At 32.1% G+C, this 24,472-nt stretch overlaps 1 protein-coding gene across 3 annotated transcripts in view; it reads left to right on the top strand.

Annotated features, from left to right (window-relative positions):
• Positions 1-9,932: 9,932 nt before the first annotated feature.
• Positions 9,933-24,472, top strand: part of LOC145332239 (sorting nexin lst-4-like) — a 491,682-nt gene continuing 477,142 nt past the window's right edge. For 2 of the 3 annotated variants that reach the window (XM_080177192.1, XM_080177191.1), the window contains exon 1: positions 9,933-9,953. The gene's annotated coding sequence lies outside the window, so the exon portion shown is untranslated. The remainder of the gene's footprint in view (positions 9,954-24,472) is intronic. The other variant, XM_080177194.1, reaches the window with a different exon arrangement.

The following is a 24,472-nucleotide window of genomic DNA, read 5'->3' as shown; positions in this document are numbered from 1 at the left end:
AAAATACCCCCTCTGCAAATTAAAATAATTAATATTTAGATTATATAATTTCTCTAAAAAAAGTAATAAGTTATTAACTTTTGACTCTTATAATTTAATCTTAGTTTAATTTAAACATTAGCTCATTTACCTGGAGGGAGATAACATTAGACTGTACATTTTACAGACCCCAAATGAGATGATTAAAACCTGAAGGTTAGGTTTAACAAAACTGGTATTAATTTTATGTTTTTTATTTCAATATTCGTTGAAAATTGTCTGTAATACAATGCTATACATGATTTTTTAGTATAGCTGAGAGCCGTTTCAAATCCAGCTGATAGTTATCGGTTTCGAAGTCGTACTAAATTTTTTTATAAATAAAAAAAAAGTAAATTGTTTGTGTATTAATCGATAACAACGTACAGGTGTTGCACTACACAGTAGTTGACTCAGAGTTTAATGTTCCGTGAACAACCTGTGGAAAAATTGTAGCATAATTGGTCTAATTTCATTCATTTACACACAAAGAATAAAAGAAATAGAATGTCAATGAAAATTAAACACAGAAAATTATGATAGAAAAATTGTAGAATAATTGATCTAATTTCATTCATTTACACACACAGAATAATAAAATAGAATGTCAATGAAAATTAAACACAGAAAAGTATGATAGAAAAATTGTAGCATAATTGGTCTAATTTCATTCATTTACACACTTAGATTAATGAAATAGAGTGGCAATGAAAATTAAACACAGAAAAGTATGATTGGTCTAATTTCATTCATTTACACACACAGAATAATAGAAATAGAATGTCAATGAAATTAAACACTAGGGTGGGTTGATTTTGGACTTTTTTTTCTGAGGCCAAAGCGGGGATCTGCACTCAATTTATATAGATATAATACACCTCTGGATGATTTAAAATTTATCCTAAGTCTTAAAACCGCTGACGACCAGACATTCAATTGTATAGCTATTTGTAAATGGGAGTCAAAAATTTATTGAATCAGAATTATGGCTTCATGGTGCTCCCTGGAAATGCCTTGAGGAGCTGAGTCAGGAACTTTTGTCCGTTTCAAAAAATCTCGTTCCTAGCCTGAGAAAATCTAAAAAAACCTCTACAAATTAGACAATTCTCAATAAACCTTAATTTTTTTTGGTTTTTTAGTGATTTCTAAGGATAGGAACGAGATATTTTGAAACGGACAAAAGTTCCTGATTCAGCTCCTCAAGGCCTTTCCAGGAAGCACCATGAAGCCATAGTTCTGATTCAAAAATTTTTTTGAATGTCGTCTTTGCATACTAATAAGTAATGAATTATATTTTTAAGTGGTCGTGTTCTAAAACTCAATTTTTTAAAATTCTTTTTCGGTCAGAAATGTTTTTAAGGTTAATTTTATCTGTTGCATATCCCCGCTTTGTCTAATTCCGATATGAACCCACCCTATTAAACACAGAAAAGTATGATAGAAAAATTGTAGCATAATTGGTCTCATTTCATTCATTTACATACACAGAATAATAGAAATAGAATGTCAATGAAAATTAAACACAGAAAAGTATGATAGAAAAATTGTAGCATAATTGGTCTAATTTCATTCATTTACACACAGAATAATAAAATAGAGTGTCAATGAAAATTAAACACAGAAAAGTATGATAGAAAAATTGTAGCATAATTGGTCTAATTTCATTCATTTACACACAGAATAATAAAATAGAGTGTCAATGAAAATTAAACACAGAAAAGTATGATAGAAAAATTGTAGCATAATTGGTCTAATTTCATTCATTTACATACACAGAATAATAGAAATAGAATGTTAATAAAAATTAAACACAGAAAAGTATGATAGAAAAATTGTAGCATAATTGGTCTATTTTCATTCATTTACACACACAGAATAATAGAAATAGAATGTCAATGAAAATTAAACACAGAAAAGTATGATAGAAAAATTGTAGCATAATTGGTCTAATTTCAATCATTTACACACACAGAATAATAGAAATAGAATGTCAATGAAAATTAAACACAGAAAAGTAAGAAAGAAAAATTGTAGCATAATTGGTCTAATTTAATTAATTTACACACTTACATTAATGAAGTAAAATGATAATGAAAATTTAACAGAATAAAACATATATGATAGAGAGTACTTTCTACTTTGGCTTAGAAAATGATTAATATCCGGTGGTTCAGAACCTGTTCTTAGCTATTCTTAAAAATTATTTATATCATCGTATTACAGATAGTTTTCCACAAATATTGAAATAAAAATCATAATATTAATACCCCTTGAGGCTAACAAAACTGATTTTAATCCTTTAATTTTTCATTTTATTGTTCGCTGAAAGCTGTCTTTAATACATTGCGATAGATAACTATTCTTGTATCATTACATTCTATCTTATTTTATTTCCTGTTTGATTTTCTATGCACCTTGACGACAACTTTAATAATCAACATTCTTACAACTTAAACCAACAATAGTAGTTACTTTAAATTGTTTCAACTTATAATTGATTTGTAATAACAGTTCAAATTATATGTATCTCTATAACAAACATATTAACATATCTGTCAATTGCAAATTATTCTATATGATGTCTGTCTGTATATTCATCCACAGTAATATTTCGTAAGGCTGGACCAAACATTGTATAATTTTTTAGGGAAGCGAAGTATTGATTTAGAGTATAAAACTCCCTATGTCCCAGAGAATACAACCCCCACCCCTTCCCCCATTGCATGAAAAATTTCTTTGTACTAGTATTTAAAGGGAAGGAGTGGACATTGGACTGTTTATCACACTAGTCCTCAAAGTTTTATGATGAAAACGTTCTTATTTGTTGGCTTAACAACTTGTTGAGAGTCCAAACGTTTTAACCCAATATTGTAATCTACAGAAGGTGTAATTATTACGGATTAGAATAAATTCATCGGCCATCGTCTTACGCCCTTATATTACTTTGTATTTAGGTGAAGTAAGCTAAATTTAACCTATAATGAATACTTAACAAATTACAGACAAGCCCCATACTAGTCGTTTACTCCTTACCTAACAGATGTATCAGTATGCATTTTTTTTGCATAAAACAAACCAATAGCTTTTAATATTTTTGCAATATGTTTTACAGTTATTGAAAAAATATCCTTATGGCTCAAAACTGCCCAGAATTGTACAGGGCTCAGCAGCCGCACAGCCTATGACAGCTGGCATCAGCCTCACTGCTGGCAGCTGGCTGAGCTTAAGATGAACTTAATTAAAGTCCCACTGCCTATTGCTGGCAGATAAATATTGTAAATATATTAAACAGCGGCGTGCTTAGGTTTTTACCAGGGGATTTGCAAAACCACAGCAAAAATCGAGGGGGGTTTGATACAGACAATATAAGGATTACTTTTTTTCACACAGCTCTAAATTTAAGGGAGGCTAGGGGTGTATCAGGAAGTTTAGACCCTTGTCAAGGAGTGTTTTTATCCCCCTTAATTTTTCCTCCTATGTCTCCTCTTCTGCACGCCTCTGATACCAAGTTAAAAAAAAAAAAAAAAAAAAAAAAAGTACAACTGAAATAGTACGGCTGTAAGCTTTAGTTTTTATTATTTTACGGCTGATTGGCAAGTTAAGGCGGCTGTTGCGGATGCGGCATAATGCATTTATGCTGCGGCTGACTTTTTTTAGATTAAAGACACATGTGTAAAAGTAAGAAAAGGTGGGGATTGTTGCATAATTTGACAAGGATGACAACATCCTTAATCTAGTTCCCAGTATGGCTTTGAAACCGATTAATATTCTCAGCCGTACTGAAAAATCATGCATAGCATCGTATTACAGAAGATTTTTCACGAATAATAAGTTAAAAATCATAAAATCAACACAAGTTTTGTTATCCATTGCCTCTGCTTTCTCATAACTAACAAAACTGGTTTTAGTAATTAAAAAAATCAATGCAAGTCGAAATACATTTATGTCTTTTGTTTATGTCAAACAGTAAAAGCAATTTATACACTGGATGCTTATTATTAAAATTGATAAATACTCGTTTATTTGTCTATTTTAAATAAAAGCTGAAGAAAATACATTTGTACTTTACATATTTCAATTTGCATAGATTGAAATAGATTGATAAACCGAGATAAAAGTATGAAAAAACAACATCCACAAGTAGCAATGTTTGTAAATGTAAAAGTAAAAACAGCAAAGTAAATGGAAGGGACAGTGTAAGTAACAATTAATAGTGGTCATACAAATCTTCACACAAAATAACAGCATAAAAATGTGTTTTTAAGAGCAGTACCGATATACATACGTACAATGATTTTTTATTGTAGGAAAGTCACGAATTATTCAAACAAAAATCAGCCTTCTCTCTTTAATAGCCGAAGAGAAAACCACATTTCCCCTATAAAATTCGATGCACTCTAGAGCATTACATACAGACTAACGGAATAAGTGATAAATAGAGTAGTTGCTCGGATGAATGGACATTCCTAATTATAGAGTAGCTTCGCTACTAAAAAAAGGAAATAGATTTATGTAGAGGGAGGGGGGAGGGGATAGAGAGAAATGGGTTTTGAAGATTCATAAGGAATTATCAATGACATGTTTATGCTGCAATTTATATCTTTGCAAACCTACACACACACATACACTCACACGCACAATAGTAAGAAAGGAATAAGTATATGAAAAAAGGGACATTATTGTCCATAAGCAGAGCAGCAACAACATTTTTGTTCAGGATAAAACAGCAAAATAGAATATGTTAATATTGAACAAATTTTGACGTGTCTTTAATAAAAAAAAGTTGTTATGGTTGAAAAAATATTGAGTCTAAATATTGAAAAATAGTCTAAAGAAATCATAATTACTTACTTTTTAAGGAGCAATAAGAAATCAAATTCCTTTCGTATCTTGAGACAGATAAAAAAGGCCATGATTAGGGTTATCCGTCACAAAAGACATTTATTTCGTATTCCAAAACTCATATTTTGATTGCTGTATCCATATCCCTGCAAATTGGATATTGAATGTACGTGGATATTATGACAATATTGTCGTCAATTTAGGTTGCTAGCATGGAACTGATTTATTGGTCCAGTTGGATGGGAGAAGATGGGTTTAAGGGGTTGGATGGGGGTTATCGTTATTTAAGCCAGCTGCGAGTTTCGCCCTATTAGAGAACATAAAATCTGATGTAACATCCAAGTAAAAATATATCCATTCCCTGTATATTCCCACCAATACACACACACTCACAAACACACACACACACTCTTACACTCACACACACAAATACATAAATAAATAGCTACACAATACAGGCATAAAATTGTGAAATGCATGCTCATAAGAATCATAAGAGGGGTGTAAAATATATTTGCATCCAGGGAAGGAGGGGACAATTGGCTGTTTAATACACTATTTCCCAAAGATTTATGGTAACTTTTTCTTATTCGTTGACTTAACAACTTTGGGGACTTGAATTTTGATTTAGATAGTTTATTAAGTTGAGTGTCCAAACATTTCTATTAGTAATATTAATCTACAGAAGGGGAATTTTTGTGTATTATCAATGGGGATGCACATGAATTTATCAGCCATTGTCTTATCCCTTTAGATCCGTGGTTTGCATCTCTTATTAGTTGCGCAGCTACTCCACAATTCATTAAACAATAGCAATGGATTTATTATTACCTGGATTTTGCACCAGATTATTATGTACTCTAATAAAGTGAAATTTTTATCGGGCTAAAATAACGATCCCCATATCCTTTACCCTATTTCCTCCCCTTTTAATGGATGAACGAATTGACCAATGAATGACAGGGGAAAGAGCAACCTAACTTGACGACAATTATTCCTCTGTCATATATCCACGTATATTCTACATCCATTACAATAACTTTTAAAAAATTGTGAGAAAATTGTATACATATAAGGTTAATTCAGGGATCTTAAAGGATAAGATAATGAATGATAAATTGATATACATCCACAATGATGACAATTAAAATTACCCCTTTTGTAGATCAAAATTAATTTTTTATAGGTTTGGACACTACTAGTTAATCTACACAAGCATTAAAAAGACAATTAAAGCCCCGAATAAGTTAACGTGGTTATAAAACCTTGAGAACCAGAGTAATTAACAGTCCAACATCCACTAACTCCATGGGTTTATTTGATGCTTCAAAACTTTGGTAGCTTTTAATAAATCTTGATTGGGTTGTACAATATAGCAGTATAAAAACAGAAGGGGAATTTTGTTTATCATCAATTTATCTTCTATTTTTTTATTCCTTAAAATCCGTTGGTTGATAAATAAGCAGTTTAAATTACATTAATTTTTATTGTATGGATTCTTTATGAAAACTTATTTTTTTCTCCTAATATTTAATTTTTGAAAGCCACATAAGTTTATTGAAAAATATTGTCCTTGTTTGAAGATACATAATATACAATTATATCTGTTAGAAATAGAATAGGTTTGGTTTGCATGCAGCTTTTATGTTACCACTTAGTACCTTTACAACACAGGGTGTCCAATTTTTAGAAATCTTATTATAAAAGTAACAGAATGCCTGTCTCATTATCTTTACATCTGTCTGTAGTCCAGAATCTCGCTAACCGCTGGACCTAAATGGTTATCCTATATAGTGAAGGGAAGGTTTTAAACTATTTTAGGTGAGGGTAACTTTACATTCCCAAGAGAAACTTTTTCTTTTCATATCCCCCCCTCAAGTGCCACTTAGTACATATAATTATACAGGGTGTCCAATTTGTATAAACCAAGGATATCTTCTTATAAACCCAACAGAATGCCTGTCTGTCTGACTGAAGCTCATGATCTCGCTAATTGCTGCTCAGATCTGGTTCTTCAGGGAAGGGATTAAACTTTTTAAGGGGAGGGTACCTCCACAATCGTCCATGGAAATTGATACTCCCACCCCCATACAATTTTTAAAACTTTTTCTTTTAAAAAGTGTAATTGAAAGTTGGTGGTCGATTCACATCTTTCTCAAGTGCCCCTAGAGGCCTATAAGGTCGAAGTCGCTAGTATATATATTTAAGGATTCAATTACTAGAGCAAATACTAGGTTATGGTAATCCTGGTGTATAAATAACAGGATATAGTGTATACTGAAGGATCTTGCTAACTGCTGAACTAATATGGTTCTCCTTAACAATAAAGCTTCTCATGGGTCCTGGGATAGTCTATATCTATTTTGTGGGAGAGTGCCACCATCCTCCATAGAGGAATGATCTTTAGAAACCCCCCCCCCCCACCGGAAACAAATGGATTATTTTACTCTTTTTTTTAAAATCAAAATTGAAATTTAAGGAAGGGGTGGAGGGTTGGACTTCCCAAAACACCCCTAGAGGGTTTTAGGGACGTAGCTTCTACTACAAGAAGTTAGTATTATAAAGAAATATTAAAATAATCAATTTTGTGTAAGCTGCACCATAACATAAATAAACAAATATGTACAAGTTTTATGCATTTTTAAGATTCTCATTTTAAAAAGATGGACATGAAATATATCCGCATTCAAGGCTTGTCCAAAACACACACACACAAACAATAATTTCGGCGAGTAAAGGGACAGATTCATATTGCGAAAATATTTTCGCATACTTAAATATTTGTTGTTCATATTCATACTTAAAGGAGGGGGGGGGGGGGGGGAGATAGCTTGAAAATCATTAGCTAAAATGGACTTTAGCTTTTATAGGTATAGATCAAAAGTATCTTTTTGGAAAAATGTTTAGACACTGTGGAGGGCCTTTTCCTGTGGGATACTTTACCTGCGATTCGATTCTTCGAAACTTTACTTAACCTCAGGGGGTGGGGGGGAATTAATAGTCCATTGTCTTATCCCTGCATCACATGAAATATCCAAACACATTACCCACATATTATCACACTCATACCAGGGAGGGAGGGGACATTGGACAATAAATTACACTGGTACCCAAAGATTTATATCCACAGTATCTTTTTCGTTGATTTAAAACTTTGGGTACATACATTCAATTTTGATTTGTAGATTTCAAACAAATTGTGTACAACCAATAATTTTAATCTGTAGAGGGGTAAATTTTGTTTATTATCATTGGTTATTTACAATAATTTAATAATCCTTTAGGATCTCAACACTCATACACTGTCAAGAATTTGAATTTACTCAAAATATAAAGAGATACCACACACATACACACACACACACATACACACATAAAATATATATAGACACATAGATATTTACCTAAGCTGCCTAATAAAAGAAGGAAGATTTTGTCTGTTGAAGCTTATATGAGTTATTTTTAAAAATGATTATGTATATTTTGCATTCTATCACACCTTATTTAGATTGAAAATTATTTACACTGCTAGCTAGAACCAACCAATTGATATTCAATAATATTACCAAAAGTTTTTAAGCCAACGAATAAGATAGTTATAAAACTTTGGGTACCGTTGTAATCTACAGGCCAATGTCCTTCCTTACCTGGTTTGAACTGAGTTTCGAACCAGTCATCTAACACACAACTGGTAGTACTTATGAAGTGGAAAGGCAAATCTGGCAACAAATGTCCTATGTTGGCAACTACTGGCAAAATTTGCAAAAGCCCAGGGGGGTTTAAGTAAACTTGTACACTCTGAATATACAGGAATAGCTTTAAGCCACCAGGAGGGGTTAGAAAGGACAATGGCAGATAAAATAAGTGTCCCCCCATCATCGTCCAAATATTTACAAGCCATGAAAGTTAGAATTTCAGTAATGATATATGGAAAAAAATCAATTTACTCTCCAATGTCAAGGCCCGATCTATCAAAACTGGTATTAATTTTATGGGTTTTATTTTAATATTCGGGGAAAATTGTCTGTAATCGATGCTATTACATGAGTTTTGAGTATGACTGAGAACAGGTTCTAATCCAGCGGATATTAATCGGTTTTGAAGCCATACAACAATCAGTGCCACACAAGAAGTAAGATTTTTGTATAGATTTTAAGATTGACTATAAATAAGAGACTTGCATCAAGAATAAATATGATAGACAACCAGTTATAGGCAGGGATGAGACAATGGTCAATAATTTGATGTACATCCCCAATAATGATACACAAAATTACCCCTTCTATTGATTACAACTAGTTGTTGAAACGTTTGGACATTCAACTTAAATGAAGCAACCAATCAAATTCAATAAAAGTCCCCAAGTTGTTAAGCCAAAGAATAAGAAAACGTTATTATAAAAATTTGGGGACCAGAGTAATAAACAGCCCAATGTCCCCTCCCTCCCTTAATTATAGGACTCATCAGAAGGTTACATAAATAATTACATAAAAGAGACTTCAAGAATTTAGTCAGCACGAATGTGAAAATGTGGTTATAAAACATTGGGTACCAGTATATGTATATTTAAAATTTACAGTTGCAATGTCTCCTCCCTCCCTGGTAAAATGTGTCCATAAATGTGAATGACATTGCCACACAAGGGTTGGAAAAGATCTTGGACTTCAACTTGCAAAATTTGTGAATATTTGCACTTTTAACACACACACTCATAATGTGTGTGTGTGTGTGTGTGTATGCTATTGTCAGGTGAATTAAAGATACTATAAATAGATTGAAGGTGCAATTTACAGAAGCTCTATTTAAAACTTAGATTTGTCCTATGGATTCAAACTTGCCATGATGATTTCTGCATCAGTTAGGTACAATTGAGATAGCGTAGCAGTGCTACATTCATTCCACTAAAGTTTGTAAGTTTATTATAAACATAGACATGCTGGTTTTTGAAATTCAAATATATAACTATGTAGTTGTCCTTTTAAAATGAGTTCTGTTAAATGGCGATTCCTAGGACTATTAGAAACCATTAATACAAATTTCAAATATCCTGATTTTAACGACCAAGCTAATACGGCTTGATTCACTTCTACAAGGCATGCGATTGATAATGAGTATTTTTTTCTTGAAATATATTTAAAAAGATAAAGTAGACTTTTTGCTTTTAAATTGGGTTGAGAAAGATTTCTAAATGGATGTTTTTTTTCTGATTTTAATATGTTTAACATGAGTCATAGTTGACATTGCACATTTCATTGGTAGAACAATCGATATATTATTACTTGGATATTGCACCAGATTTTCATGTACTCTGATAAATTAATACTCGAAGCTAGTTAAAATAAATATTAGCCACATCTACTCCCTTCCCTCATACTGGATGAACAAACTGGTCAATAAATAAGTTAAAACTGTACAAATTCTAATAACTCTTTTATTAGAATATGTAAATAATGTGTGTAATGTAAATGTCCAACAATATTTATTTTATCCAGATAAGTGAACAATTTTATATTTAACATTCTGTAAGTCTTAAAGTTTTGAGGAAGGGTAGGTTTTCAGGGTAGGAGGGGACATTGCACTGTGAATTATACTTGTACCCAATGTGTAACGAACACGTTTTCTCATTTGTTACACTTAAAAGCTTTGAATCCTTATACTAAAGTAACAGGATGTTTGTGTGTTTGTGTGTCTGTACCGAAGGATCTCACTAACCGCTGAACCGATCGGGTTCTCCTTAACAGGGTAGATTCTCATGGGTCCCAGGAAGGTTTATAACAATTTTGGGGGAGGGTACCACCACCCTCCCAAGAGAAATGACCAAAAATCAAATTGTTAAATATATTGGGGAGCCTTCAACGTAACATAAAGAGGTATCGTAAAAGAAAGGATTATCGTAGAGACTTTAACAAACAAAAACATTTAAAGTGCCACTAGAGGCCTCTAGGGGCGTAGCCGCTAGTTCTATATACAGGATCTATACAAAACTAAAAAACGTTCAAACTAGTAGTGCCCATACATTTCTGCCAATGATTTTAATCTAAAGAAGAGGTAGTAATCAATTTATGATCAATTGTCTTATCCCTGGTAAATTTCTGGTTTTAAAATTAATTTATAAACAGTTAGAGGAAAAGTATTTTTTTTTAAGAGGAGGGGTTACGTAGTATATGCACTTATTGTTACTTAAGAGTTCTAAAACGGCTGTAAATATCTGTAAAGGATACATTACAATTTACAAAGTAATGATAATAGAATCTGCTGGATTAGAACCAGTTCTCCGCCTCGCTGAAAAATCATCTAAGCATCGTATTAAAGACAGTTTTCCATGAATATTAAAATGAATATCATAGAATTAATACTACTTTTGTTTCCTCAGGGCTGATAAAACTGGTTTAAAATTTATGATTTTAATATCCGAGGAAAGTTGTTTATAATTCGATGCGATAATAACTAGTATTTAATAATTTTACTTCTAGAAAAATAGGACAATAGACGATTTTTACATTACTCAGATGAAGTAGGGGCTATCTTATAAAGTAGTAAAGGTTTTTTGTCTGTAGCTAAAGACCTTGGAAATGGCTTGTCCGGATGGGTAATTTTTTTTCAGGTTATGTTCAGATATGTCTAAAGTAGTTTTGGGCTATTTTTCTTATATATCCGTCCTCCCCTAGGCTAGGGGCGAAGCAACTAGTAAAATATTTAAACTAGTATTGTTCTTCCACTTCTTAAAAATATTTTTCCCTAAAACTTATTCTCTCCCCTATGGTCAACAATTTACTTATACGGATTGTTGCAAAAGCTGAGAGAAGTTGAGGGATTATCAGCTGCTGGCTCTAATTCGCTGGCTTAAAGACTTTGGGTACTTTTAAAATTTAAAATTAGCAGTGTCCAAAATTTTCCACTTTCAATTTTAGGCTATAGGATGGGCAATTTTGTTTATCATGATATTATTTGTCCATTGTAACTTCAGTTCACCTTTATTGGAGAGCTATACATAGGTCCCGGGATGGTTTTAGTATATTAATTTTCATATTTATCTCTTGGAGGGGTTAAAGCTATTTTTTTCTGCCCTTCTAATCTTATGATTCTTAGGGTGCAGCCACTAGTAAGGAGCTAGCCGCCCATAACACAGCAGCTGAGGTTCCCTGTGGGATTATTGCTCCGCGGCGAAGCATGAAATAGGTTTGTAAGTAAAATCCGAATTAAAAATGCCTCACATACATGCAAGCCCAGTTCAAGAATTTTATAAATTTAACGTTTGGGTTCGTAATAGTAAAAAAAACTATTTTACAAGCACTCCTAGCATCTTGTGGCGTTGAAATCGAAGGTTAGGGAAGAAAAAATAATTAAAACCATCCCAATACTTAAATCTGAAAAAAATGGCCTAAACCATTCCTGGAACATTAAAGGCTAGGTGTGAAGTATTTTAGTATTATTTTTAGAAAAAAAGTGATAGCAGAACAGAGCTTCTGTGTATAATATTTACATAAATTTATTATTACTTGGATCTTACACCAGATTATCATGTACTCCATGAAACTGAAACTTTTAGTGGTCTAAAAAAACGACCACAGGGTCAGAATGATTATTTTTCTTCGTGGTTTTAAGATTAGGCGTTGTTTAAGTTTCATATATTCAAAGATTTTCTAAAACTAAAAAAAATATATGTGAACTAATGGTTTAACTATGTAGAGATAACTCATAAAGCAAAAATCATAAAAAGGAACTAATAAACCACTGAGAAGTATTAAAACAATTAAATTGTCACCGTTTATGTACTTCTGGTAATTTTAAAGAAAGGGTATAGTATTTTTAAATAACTTAAAAGTAAATTTTATTGACAGGTGACGGACGTACAGCAAAATCCGTAATATGGGGTAGCCGCGCTACTAAAAGTATTTCTAATGCTTCTTTTTGATTGGTTTACAAAGCTAAGCTAAGCAATAGGATATATAAGTTGGAAGGAATTGGAATTTTAATGTTAGGGGGAGATTTGAAATCTGCATCAAATTTTAAGGATTTTTTTATAAAATTCGTTTTTTGTATAATTCTTTATCTAAAAGCGGAAATACAATTTAAGTTAATTAATTTTGACCAATAGGACAGGTGGATTAGAAACTACCTGCGCTCTAATTTGGTAAATGATGTACGACACTTAAGCTTCTCCAATCAGAGCGCAGATAGTTTTCAATCCACCAATCACAGATATCAAAATTAATTATCTAATTGTATTTCCGCTTTTAGATAAAGAATTATACAAAAAACAAATTTTATAAAAAATCCTTAAAATTTGATGGAGTTTTAAATCTCCCCCTAACATTAAAATTCCTTCCAACTTATATATCCTACTAAGCAAGCACCTTCGTTGTTAAAACAAGGATGACAACGTCCCCAAAAGAATGTCAACAAATAAGACAGTCAGACTAACAAACATAGCATACATATAGAGTGATAGCACTTTTTAATATTCAGTATTATTTAGAATTCAGAACAATTATTTCATTAATATCAATCAGAATTACATTTCTGACTTTATTTTAGACATGCTTCACCTATTACATTGTGCTTAATCGTATCAAGAATCGTACGCGGTATAGGGTGCTAAGATGTCATGTCAATAACAAGTCAGTCATTTGTTTTTCCTAATATTTATCTCTTTCTTGCTTATGGATTTATTATTACTTGGATCTTACACCAGATTATAATGTACTCTGATAAAGTGAAAATCGAAGCTGCATATGATAACCATATCCCAATTAACCCCCTTTACCTCATTCCCTCCTCTCCTACTAGTTTAACCAATAAGTGATGTCCATGTTGGCAACTTAAATTGATGACAATTTTTCCCTGTCATAATATCCACGTATATTCTTGTTTATCTATTACATTGCATTATAATTGTACATTTATTATTGCTATAGGAAACATAAATTTTCTTAATATACATAATAGGTGTGTCTTCAGTTCCGCCTGTATTACACTCGCAAAATGTGTCAAAATCGCGAGAAAATAAGCATAAAAATAAGAGGGGTTGTTTATACGGAAGAGTGAAGGAAAGGACCAGTTTTTGCTGTTGTTACAACACCTTACAAAAATTCAAAGAGGGCTATTACCCCTTCAAAATCGTCTAAAAACCTCATCAGAAGACATAAATTTTTACAAAATAAGTGAGTTTTTGAAATTTTATATAAGAATTGGTTCTTACACTTAAGAATTTCAGTTGGCTAATCACCCCCTCTATGGAAAATTTCCCCAATTTAAATAACAAAAAAGCTCGGACGTCTTTAGTCAACACATGAGGTTTTGACGATTCCTTAAAGTGATACAAGTGCGGAAGTTATGGCACTACTTCATAAATTTTGTCTTAGACATAAATATAACAAAACATAACTTATAATGTTACTACACTTGTTACATGTTGCTAATTCTTCAAATCAAAATACATCGTGTTCTTGAAAAAGTTGGCTTTTTATTTTTTACACATAAAAACTGTTAAGTTTCTTAGTTTCATCAATTAGTCAGCTAATTTAAAAGAAAATATTCGTACCTTGATGTTTATGTTCAAAACCTTGCAAAAGTTAAGTAGTTTAAATATAGGATTTTTTAGATGATTTGCAACAGGGATAAGACAATTGACAATACATTTATGTACTATCCAAATTATTGATAGAAAAGTTTGGACACTGCTTGTTTGTATAACCCCATAAAGATTTAATTCTTTTTATAGAACGTTTTCATAAGACTTTGGAGAGCAATATAATTTACAGTCCAATATTGTCCCCTTTCTTCTTGGATTCACTGTTTTTATCTTACTGTATTTAGAGAGTTTGCCATATGTATTACCCTACTTCTAAGTAAACCATCCTTGTACATATAAGAATAGTTATTTATCGCATCGTATTACAGGCAGATTTTCGCGGATATTAAGATAAAACATTGTAATACGATGCTATAAATGATTGTGTCAATATGGCTAAGAACCGGTTCTAATCTAGCGGATATTAATTAGTTTCGAAGCCACACTGGAAAATGAGTGAATTCCCAGATGATAATGTCTCCCTCACTCAGGGATCTTAAGGGATAAGACAATGGATATACGTTATAAATAAAATTAACCTTTCTGAAGATTAAATTTATTTGTTGAAATGTGTGTACACTCTAAGTCTAGAGCCAATCAATTGAAATTTGATGAAAGTGCCCAAAGTTTTGAGCCAAAGAATTAAAACCGTGGATAAAAAACTTTGGGTAAGGTGAAATTTACAATTGAATTTCCATTCCCTCCCTGCCCTCACACGATTATATGTACTTGAAGATGTCAAATTTACAAAAATGGTGCCACTTCATCTAATAGGGTTAGGTAGGGTAATTATTATTAAGCAAAGCACGATTTCGTCAAAGTATCTGCAATAACCAAAGGAAAATCAAGGTCTTAAGTCATATAATACCTTGTAGTCCGCCAGAATGGATTATATAGGCACCCAAACGGGTTTTTATCAACGGCTAATACCCCCCGTTAGCAAGCAATGCAGATAAATTCTTTCCTTCTACCCAATACTTTTCAGATACTTGTAAACAGGGATGTAAGTTGTCCAATTTGTGTGCTAAACCTTTGGAACTTTTATCACATTTAAAGTAGATTTTACAGAATAGCATAAAAAATGATAGAAGCAATACGCTTGGATGTTGAGGTTCTTTCACACAAAGTAAATGTTGAACACTGGTTTCTCCCTAACATTATTTTTATAATAAATTATTTTTTCCTGCGGTGCCTATACCAAATATAACCTACAGTAACAAAGAAACACAAAGAAAAAATTGCCAGGTTGAGGGGGCAGGGATGCTCAACAAGTTAATTTCTGAGAAAACGTCGATATTGATAATATGAAGGCTATATATTAGAGTAAAACATTAGAGAGGGAAGGTGTTAAATATCTGAATGTCCTCGCCATGAGGACCCTGTGCCGACTTGCAATTGGGTCTTTGAATATCCGCCAATAGCATCGACAATATTATCACAGCCCAGTCGCTCTTAAAAAGCAGAATAAGGTCCCCTACACTGGATTCAGGTATTTGTCTCGGCTATACATCTATATTTCTAATTTATTGGCTAGCTGGAGGGGTAATGATGTGCGATTTTGATGTGATACATTTGCGGAATTACGGGCTCACCAATATGGCTCGATTCACATCTACAAGGCATGCGATTGATAATGAGTATTTTTTACTTGAAATATATTTAAAAAGATAAAGCAGACTTTTTACTTTTAAATTGGGTTGAGAAATATTTCTAAATGGATGTTTTTTTTTCTGATTTTAATATGTTTAACATGAGTCCTATTGACGTGTTTTTGTGTTTGCTTCTAATTGCATATTTCAGTGGCACAACAATCGATATATTATTACTTGGATATTGCACCAGATTTTCATGTACTCTGATAAATAAATACTCGAAGCTAGCTAAAATAACGATTTGCCACATCCGCTCCCTTCCCTCCTACTGGATGAACAAACTGTTCAATAAATAAGTTAAAACTGTACAAATTCTAATAACTCTTTTATTAGAATATGTAAATAATGTGTGTAATGTAAATGTCCAACAATATTTATTTTATCCAGATAAGTGAACAATTTTATATTTAACATTCTGTAAGTCTTAAAGTTTTGAGGAAGGGTAGGTTTTCAGGGTAGGAGGGGACATTGCACTGTGAATTATACTTGTACCCAATGTGTAACGAACACGTTTTCTCATTTGTTACACTTAAAAGCTTTGAATCCTTATACTAAAGTAACAGGATGTTTGTGTGTTTGTGTGTCTGTACCGAAGGATCTCACTAACCGCTGAACCGATCGGGTTCTCCTTAACAGGGTAGATTCTCATGGGTCCCAGGAAGGTTTATAACAATTTTGGGGGAGGGTACCACCACCCTCCCAAGAGAAATGACCAAAAATCAAATTGTTAAATATATTGGGGAGCCTTCAACGTAACATAAAGAGGTATCGTAAAAGAAAGGATTATCGTAGAGACTTTAACAAACAAAAACATTTAAAGTGCCACTAGAGGCCTCTAGGGGCGTAGCCGCTAGTTCTATATACAGGATCTATACAAAACTAAAAAACGTTCAAACTAGTAGTGCCCATACATTTCTGCCAATGATTTTAATCTAAAGAAGAGGTAGTAATCAATTTATGATCAATTGTCTTATCCCTGGTAAATTTCTGGTTTTAAAATTAATTTATAAACAGTTAGAGGAAAAGTATTTTTTTTTAAGAGGAGGGGTTACGTAGTATATGCACTTATTGTTACTTAAGAGTTCTAAAACGGCTGTAAATATCTGTAAAGGATACATTACAATTTACAAAGTAATGATAATAGAATCTGCTGGATTAGAACCAGTTCTCCGCCTCGCTGAAAAATCATCTAAGCATCGTATTAAAGACAGTTTTCCATGAATATTAAAATGAATATCATAGAATTAATACTACTTTTGTTTCCTCAGGGCTGATAAAACTGGTTTAAAATTTATGATTTTAATATCCGAGGAAAGTTGTTTATAATTCGATGCGATAATAACTAGTATTTAATAATTTTACTTCTAGAAAAATAGGACAATAGACGATTTTTACATTACTCAGATGAAGTAGGGGCTATCTTATAAAGTAGTAAAGGTTTTTTGTCTGTAGCTAAAGACCTTGGAAATGGCTTGTCCGGATGGGTAATTTTTTTTCAGGTTATGTTCAGATATGTCTAAAGTAGTTTTGGGCTATTTTTCTTATATATCCGTCCTCCCCTAGGCTAGGGGCGAAGCAACTAGTAAAATATTTAAACTAGTATTGTTCTTCCACTTCTTAAAAATATTTTTCCCTAAAACTTATTCTCTCCCCTATGGTCAACAATTTACTTATACGGATTGTTGCAAAAGCTGAGAGAAGTTGAGGGATTATCAGCTGCTGGCTCTAATTCGCTGGCTTAAAGACTTTGGGTACTTTTAAAATTTAAAATTAGCAGTGTCCAAAATTTTCCACTTTCAATTTTAGGCTATAGGATGGGCAATTTTGTTTATCATGATATTATTTGTCCATTGTAACTTCAGTTCACCTTTATTGGAGAGCTATACATAGGTCCCGGGATGGTTTTAGTATATTAATTTTCATATTTATCTCTTGGAGGGGTTAAAGCTATTTTTTTCTGCCCTTCTAATCTTATGATTCTTAGGGTGCAGCCACTAGTAAGGAGCTAGCCGCCCATAACACAGCAGCTGAGGTTCCCTGTGGGATTATTGCTCCGCGGCGAAGCATGAAATAGGTTTGTAAGTAAAATCCGAATTAAAAATGCCTCACATACATGCAAGCCCAGTTCAAGAATTTTATAAATTTAACGTTTGGGTTCGTAATAGTAAAAAAAACTATTTTACAAGCACTCCTAGCATCTTGTGGCGTTGAAATCGAAGGTTAGGGAAGAAAAAATAATTAAAACCATCCCAATACTTAAATCTGAAAAAAATGGCCTAAACCATTCCTGGAACATTAAAGGCTAGGTGTGAAGTATTTTAGTATTATTTTTAGAAAAAAAGTGATAGCAGAACAGAGCTTCTGTGTATAATATTTACATAAATTTATTATTACTTGGATCTTACACCAGATTATCATGTACTCCATGAAACTGAAACTTTTAGTGGTCTAAAAAAACGACCACAGGGTCAGAATGATTATTTTTCTTCGTGGTTTTAAGATTAGGCGTTGTTTAAGTTTCATATATTCAAAGATTTTCTAAAACTAAAAAAAATATATGTGAACTAATGGTTTAACTATGTAGAGATAACTCATAAAGCAAAAATCATAAAAAGGAACTAATAAACCACTGAGAAGTATTAAAACAATTAAATTGTCACCGTTTATGTACTTCTGGTAATTTTAAAGAAAGGGTATAGTATTTTTAAATAACTTAAAAGTAAATTTTATTGACAGGTGACGGACGTACAGCAAAATCCGTAATATGGGGTAGCCGCGCTACTAAAAGTATTTCTAATGCTTCTTTTTGATTGGTTTACAAAGCTAAGCTAAGCAATAGGATATATAAGTTGGAAGGAATTGGAATTTTAATGTTAGGGGGAGATTTGAAATCTGCATCAAATTTTAAGGATTTTTTTATAAAATTCGTTTTTTGTATAATTCTTTATCTAAAAGCGGAAATACAATTTAAGTTAATTAATTTTGACCAATAGGACAGGTGGATTAGAAACTACCTGCGCTCTAATTTGGTAAATGATGTACGACACTTAAGCTTCTCCAATCAGAGCGCAGATAGTTTTCAATCCACCAATCACAGATATCAAAATTAATTATCTAATTGTATTTCCGCTTTTAGATAAAGAATTATACAAAAAACAAATTTTATAAAAAATCCTTAAAATTTGATGGAGTTTTAAATCTCCCCCTAACATTAAAATTCCTTCCAACTTATATATCCTACTAAGCAAGCACCTTCGTTGTTAAAACAAGGATGACAACGTCCCCAAAAGAATGTCAACAAATAAGACAGTCAGACTAACAAACATAGCATACATATAGAGTGATAGCACTTTTTAATATTCAGTATTATTTAGAATTCAGAACAATTATTTCATTAATATCAATCAGAATTACATTTCTGACTTTATTTTAGACATGCTTCACCTATTACATTGTGCTTAATCGTATCAAGAATCGTACGCGGTATAGGGTGCTAAGATGTCATGTCAATAACAAGTCAGTCATTTGTTTTTCCTAATATTTATCTCTTTCTTGCTTATGGATTTATTATTACTTGGATCTTACACCAGATTATAATGTACTCTGATAAAGTGAAAATCGAAGCTGCATATGATAACCATATCCCAATTAACCCCCTTTACCTCATTCCCTCCTCTCCTACTAGTTTAACCAATAAGTGATGTCCATGTTGGCAACTTAAATTGATGACAATTTTTCCCTGTCATAATATCCACGTATATTCTTGTTTATCTATTACATTGCATTATAATTGTACATTTATTATTGCTATAGGAAACATAAATTTTCTTAATATACATAATAGGTGTGTCTTCAGTTCCGCCTGTATTACACTCGCAAAATGTGTCAAAATCGCGAGAAAATAAGCATAAAAATAAGAGGGGTTGTTTATACGGAAGAGTGAAGGAAAGGACCAGTTTTTGCTGTTGTTACAACACCTTACAAAAATTCAAAGAGGGCTATTACCCCTTCAAAATCGTCTAAAAACCTCATCAGAAGACATAAATTTTTACAAAATAAGTGAGTTTTTGAAATTTTATATAAGAATTGGTTCTTACACTTAAGAATTTCAGTTGGCTAATCACCCCCTCTATGGAAAATTTCCCCAATTTAAATAACAAAAAAGCTCGGACGTCTTTAGTCAACACATGAGGTTTTGACGATTCCTTAAAGTGATACAAGTGCGGAAGTTATGGCACTACTTCATAAATTTTGTCTTAGACATAAATATAACAAAACATAACTTATAATGTTACTACACTTGTTACATGTTGCTAATTCTTCAAATCAAAATACATCGTGTTCTTGAAAAAGTTGGCTTTTTATTTTTTACACATAAAAACTGTTAAGTTTCTTAGTTTCATCAATTAGTCAGCTAATTTAAAAGAAAATATTCGTACCTTGATGTTTATGTTCAAAACCTTGCAAAAGTTAAGTAGTTTAAATATAGGATTTTTTAGATGATTTGCAACAGGGATAAGACAATTGACAATACATTTATGTACTATCCAAATTATTGATAGAAAAGTTTGGACACTGCTTGTTTGTATAACCCCATAAAGATTTAATTCTTTTTATAGAACGTTTTCATAAGACTTTGGAGAGCAATATAATTTACAGTCCAATATTGTCCCCTTTCTTCTTGGATTCACTGTTTTTATCTTACTGTATTTAGAGAGTTTGCCATATGTATTACCCTACTTCTAAGTAAACCATCCTTGTACATATAAGAATAGTTATTTATCGCATCGTATTACAGGCAGATTTTCGCGGATATTAAGATAAAACATTGTAATACGATGCTATAAATGATTGTGTCAATATGGCTAAGAACCGGTTCTAATCTAGCGGATATTAATTAGTTTCGAAGCCACACTGGAAAATGAGTGAATTCCCAGATGATAATGTCTCCCTCACTCAGGGATCTTAAGGGATAAGACAATGGATATACGTTATAAATAAAATTAACCTTTCTGAAGATTAAATTTATTTGTTGAAATGTGTGTACACTCTAAGTCTAGAGCCAATCAATTGAAATTTGATGAAAGTGCCCAAAGTTTTGAGCCAAAGAATTAAAACCGTGGATAAAAAACTTTGGGTAAGGTGAAATTTACAATTGAATTTCCATTCCCTCCCTGCCCTCACACGATTATATGTACTTGAAGATGTCAAATTTACAAAAATGGTGCCACTTCATCTAATAGGGTTAGGTAGGGTAATTATTATTAAGCAAAGCACGATTTCGTCAAAGTATCTGCAATAACCAAAGGAAAATCAAGGTCTTAAGTCATATAATACCTTGTAGTCCGCCAGAATGGATTATATAGGCACCCAAACGGGTTTTTATCAACGGCTAATACCCCCCGTTAGCAAGCAATGCAGATAAATTCTTTCCTTCTACCCAATACTTTTCAGATACTTGTAAACAGGGATGTAAGTTGTCCAATTTGTGTGCTAAACCTTTGGAACTTTTATCACATTTAAAGTAGATTTTAAAACTTTTTTACCAATAATTATAAAAAGCATGTGAATAATTGGAATGTACATCAACTTAGTCCATTGTTTTATGGAGGTCACCCTCCACCAAAAACCCTATGTAGGAGCTAAAAGAAAATGATTGCTATATTGGTCCAGCATTTAGTCAAAACTTTTACTAAAACAACTCATACACACATACTCTGTTGCTTTTCAATATTCATATGATTTACTAGGACTTTTTTATTTTATTTAAAATCACCCCAAGTTACCCTACCATTGAAAAAAACATATTGCATCAAGAAGAAATGTTTCCTACTTGTTACATGACAAATAATTGCATATTTCACCCAGTTTCCTATATGTTTTAAATAAGGCTAATACCTCACCCCTTTACGCTGTTGCTTGATTTAAGGTTTAACCAATTATCCTATATTCTATCGATCTTTATGTCAGTTAATATTTCGAAACACACTCAATTGATCGTTTTACATTATTTTACATTGGCGCAAGTAAAAGTTTTAGTCTATTCATATTGTGTATGCCTATTCCCATTATGAAGGGGCTGGTAGTTTTAGGCCTTTAATGAATTGAAGTGAATGATGCATATTTTTCTTTTCTGTTTTACACATCTTTACCAAGAGGAGGGAGGGGACAATGATAGTTAAATTAACCTATGTGCCTCTTATATACCCAAAAATTATTGTTAAGGTATCTTGGAAGTATTAATTTATTTTCCATAGATATATCTCCTTCTTTACAACACATCTTTACATGTTTAAAACAAATTTAAGATATAGCAATAAAAAATTGGAAATATCTTGGCCCATAAACAAAGGTTGTGCAATCAAAAGGGTTAGTTGTATGTTGGGTATCACAAGAACCATCAGGCGAATGTACGCTTTAATTATAAAAGGCGAGTTTCAAGGTGCTTGGAAAAGGCTAGAACACCCCACCCCTCGAGAGGTAAAAAAACGGGTGTATTTGAATTTAATAAAAGTTCTAAATATGAAATGGGATGTGATGTGATTTTAGATTGCATTTTTGTATCGCTACACAGTGATAATTACATTCTTGTTTATAATTACTTAAATCTTTGTTTTGACAAATAAATAAAAAGAAATGTATAATAGTTATTATTGCATCGCATTATAGACAGCTTTCCACGGATATTAAAAAGAAAAATTATAAGATTAAAACTAGTTTTGTTAGCCTCGAGGGGCCGAACAAAACTGGTATTAATTTTATCATTTTTATTTTAGTATTCGTGGAAAATAGTCTGTAATACGATGTTATACATGATTTTTTTCAGTATGGCATAGAACTTGTTCCAATCCAGCGAATATTAATCGGTTTCGGAGCCATACTGGAAAACACACTCTTGTTTAAAATTACTGAAACCTTTGTTTTGACAAATAAATTAAAAACAAATGTATATATTTCCACAAAAATATTTAGACTGGAAAATTAAATACAATAATAATTTTTGTTTTGTTTATTTAAACATAAAAATAAATGGAAATATATTTTTACATGAAACTTGGCATACCTTTTAAAAGCTGATGTAAGATCTATCCGACATTGAGTAGTATATAAAAGTAACAAGATGTCTATTTTTCTTCGCTTAGAATATCGCTAACCGCTGGACCAATATGGTTCTCCTTTATAGTGAAGTATCTTATATAAGCATGCAAGGTTTTTAACTATTTTGGGAGAGGATACTTTCAACCTCTCAAGATGAGTAACCCCTTAAAATATCACATTTACATTAAAAAAAAACAAGAACTTAAATCAAATTGTGAAGCGTATCTGCGTGGGAGCAGCAGTAAATAGGTTAAATTATAGAGAATTATTTGTCTGTCCGTTAAGATCTTGAGAACCAATAAAAATTCACACATTCTTTATTTGGGGAAACTATTAGATTGGTTTGAGTCTCTATTCACCTCCCCCTCCTTAAACTTCGAAAACAGAGCCCCTAGATGTTAGGGGTGAAGCCATTAGTCTATATTAAGATGTCAACTTTTCTATTTACATATTTGAATTTCCTTCCCGCAGTAAGGATGCATTGATAGTAGGTAAATGGTTGCAATTTTTGTACTGTCCATAGTACATTACCTATATACTGTTATGTTCAGTAGGTATATTCCAGGAAAAACAGCGGTTACTAACGTCTAAAGATTCATAAATACAGAGAGACAGGCGGTCAAACTTTATATTTAGACTAGCGGCTACGCCCCTAGTATCTAGGGACTCTGAAGGACATAGAGGGGCTAGAGAAAAAGCTTAAAACCAGAGTTAAATCTGAAAATTATATAGCCTAAATATATCATAAATCGCAGAACATATATGAAGCTTACCTGATCAATTCAATAGTTTTTAAGGTCTTAAGCTTCAGGCAAAAAAACTACTTTATATTAGGATATTATGTAAATGGTCATATAAATCATTCTAAATCTACAGTATGGATTCAGAACCAATTCATATCCGCTGGATTAGATCCAGTTCTCAGATATACTAAAAACACATATAACAGACAATTTTCCACGAACAATAAAAGATAATATATTTTAATATCTGCGGAAAGCTGTCTATAATACCATGCACATAACTATTACCTATAAAAATGTGGTGAATTTTGTATCTATTATACAATTACATTTATATTATTAAATTTTCTGAACAAAAAATGAAACCATTATCTGTTTACTGAAAAGCTGCTTCCTTAAAGCAATTAAGTATATTTTGTATGAAACACATTTTTACGATATTATATATTGTACAAATCTGTATTTATGAATTAGGGTAGGTAAAGCCCCGAGGGGCTAAGGTTCATTAATCAGGATTGATATACTATATAGTGATATTTTGGTTA

This window comes from Acartia tonsa, chromosome 11, assembly GCF_053477335.1.
Source record: "Acartia tonsa isolate MP-2025a chromosome 11, ASM5347733v1, whole genome shotgun sequence".
In the NCBI taxonomy this organism is placed as follows: Eukaryota; Metazoa; Arthropoda; class Copepoda; order Calanoida; family Acartiidae; genus Acartia; species Acartia tonsa.
Note: the sequence above shows the minus strand (reverse complement) of the source record. Positions and strands in the feature narration are given on the sequence as shown.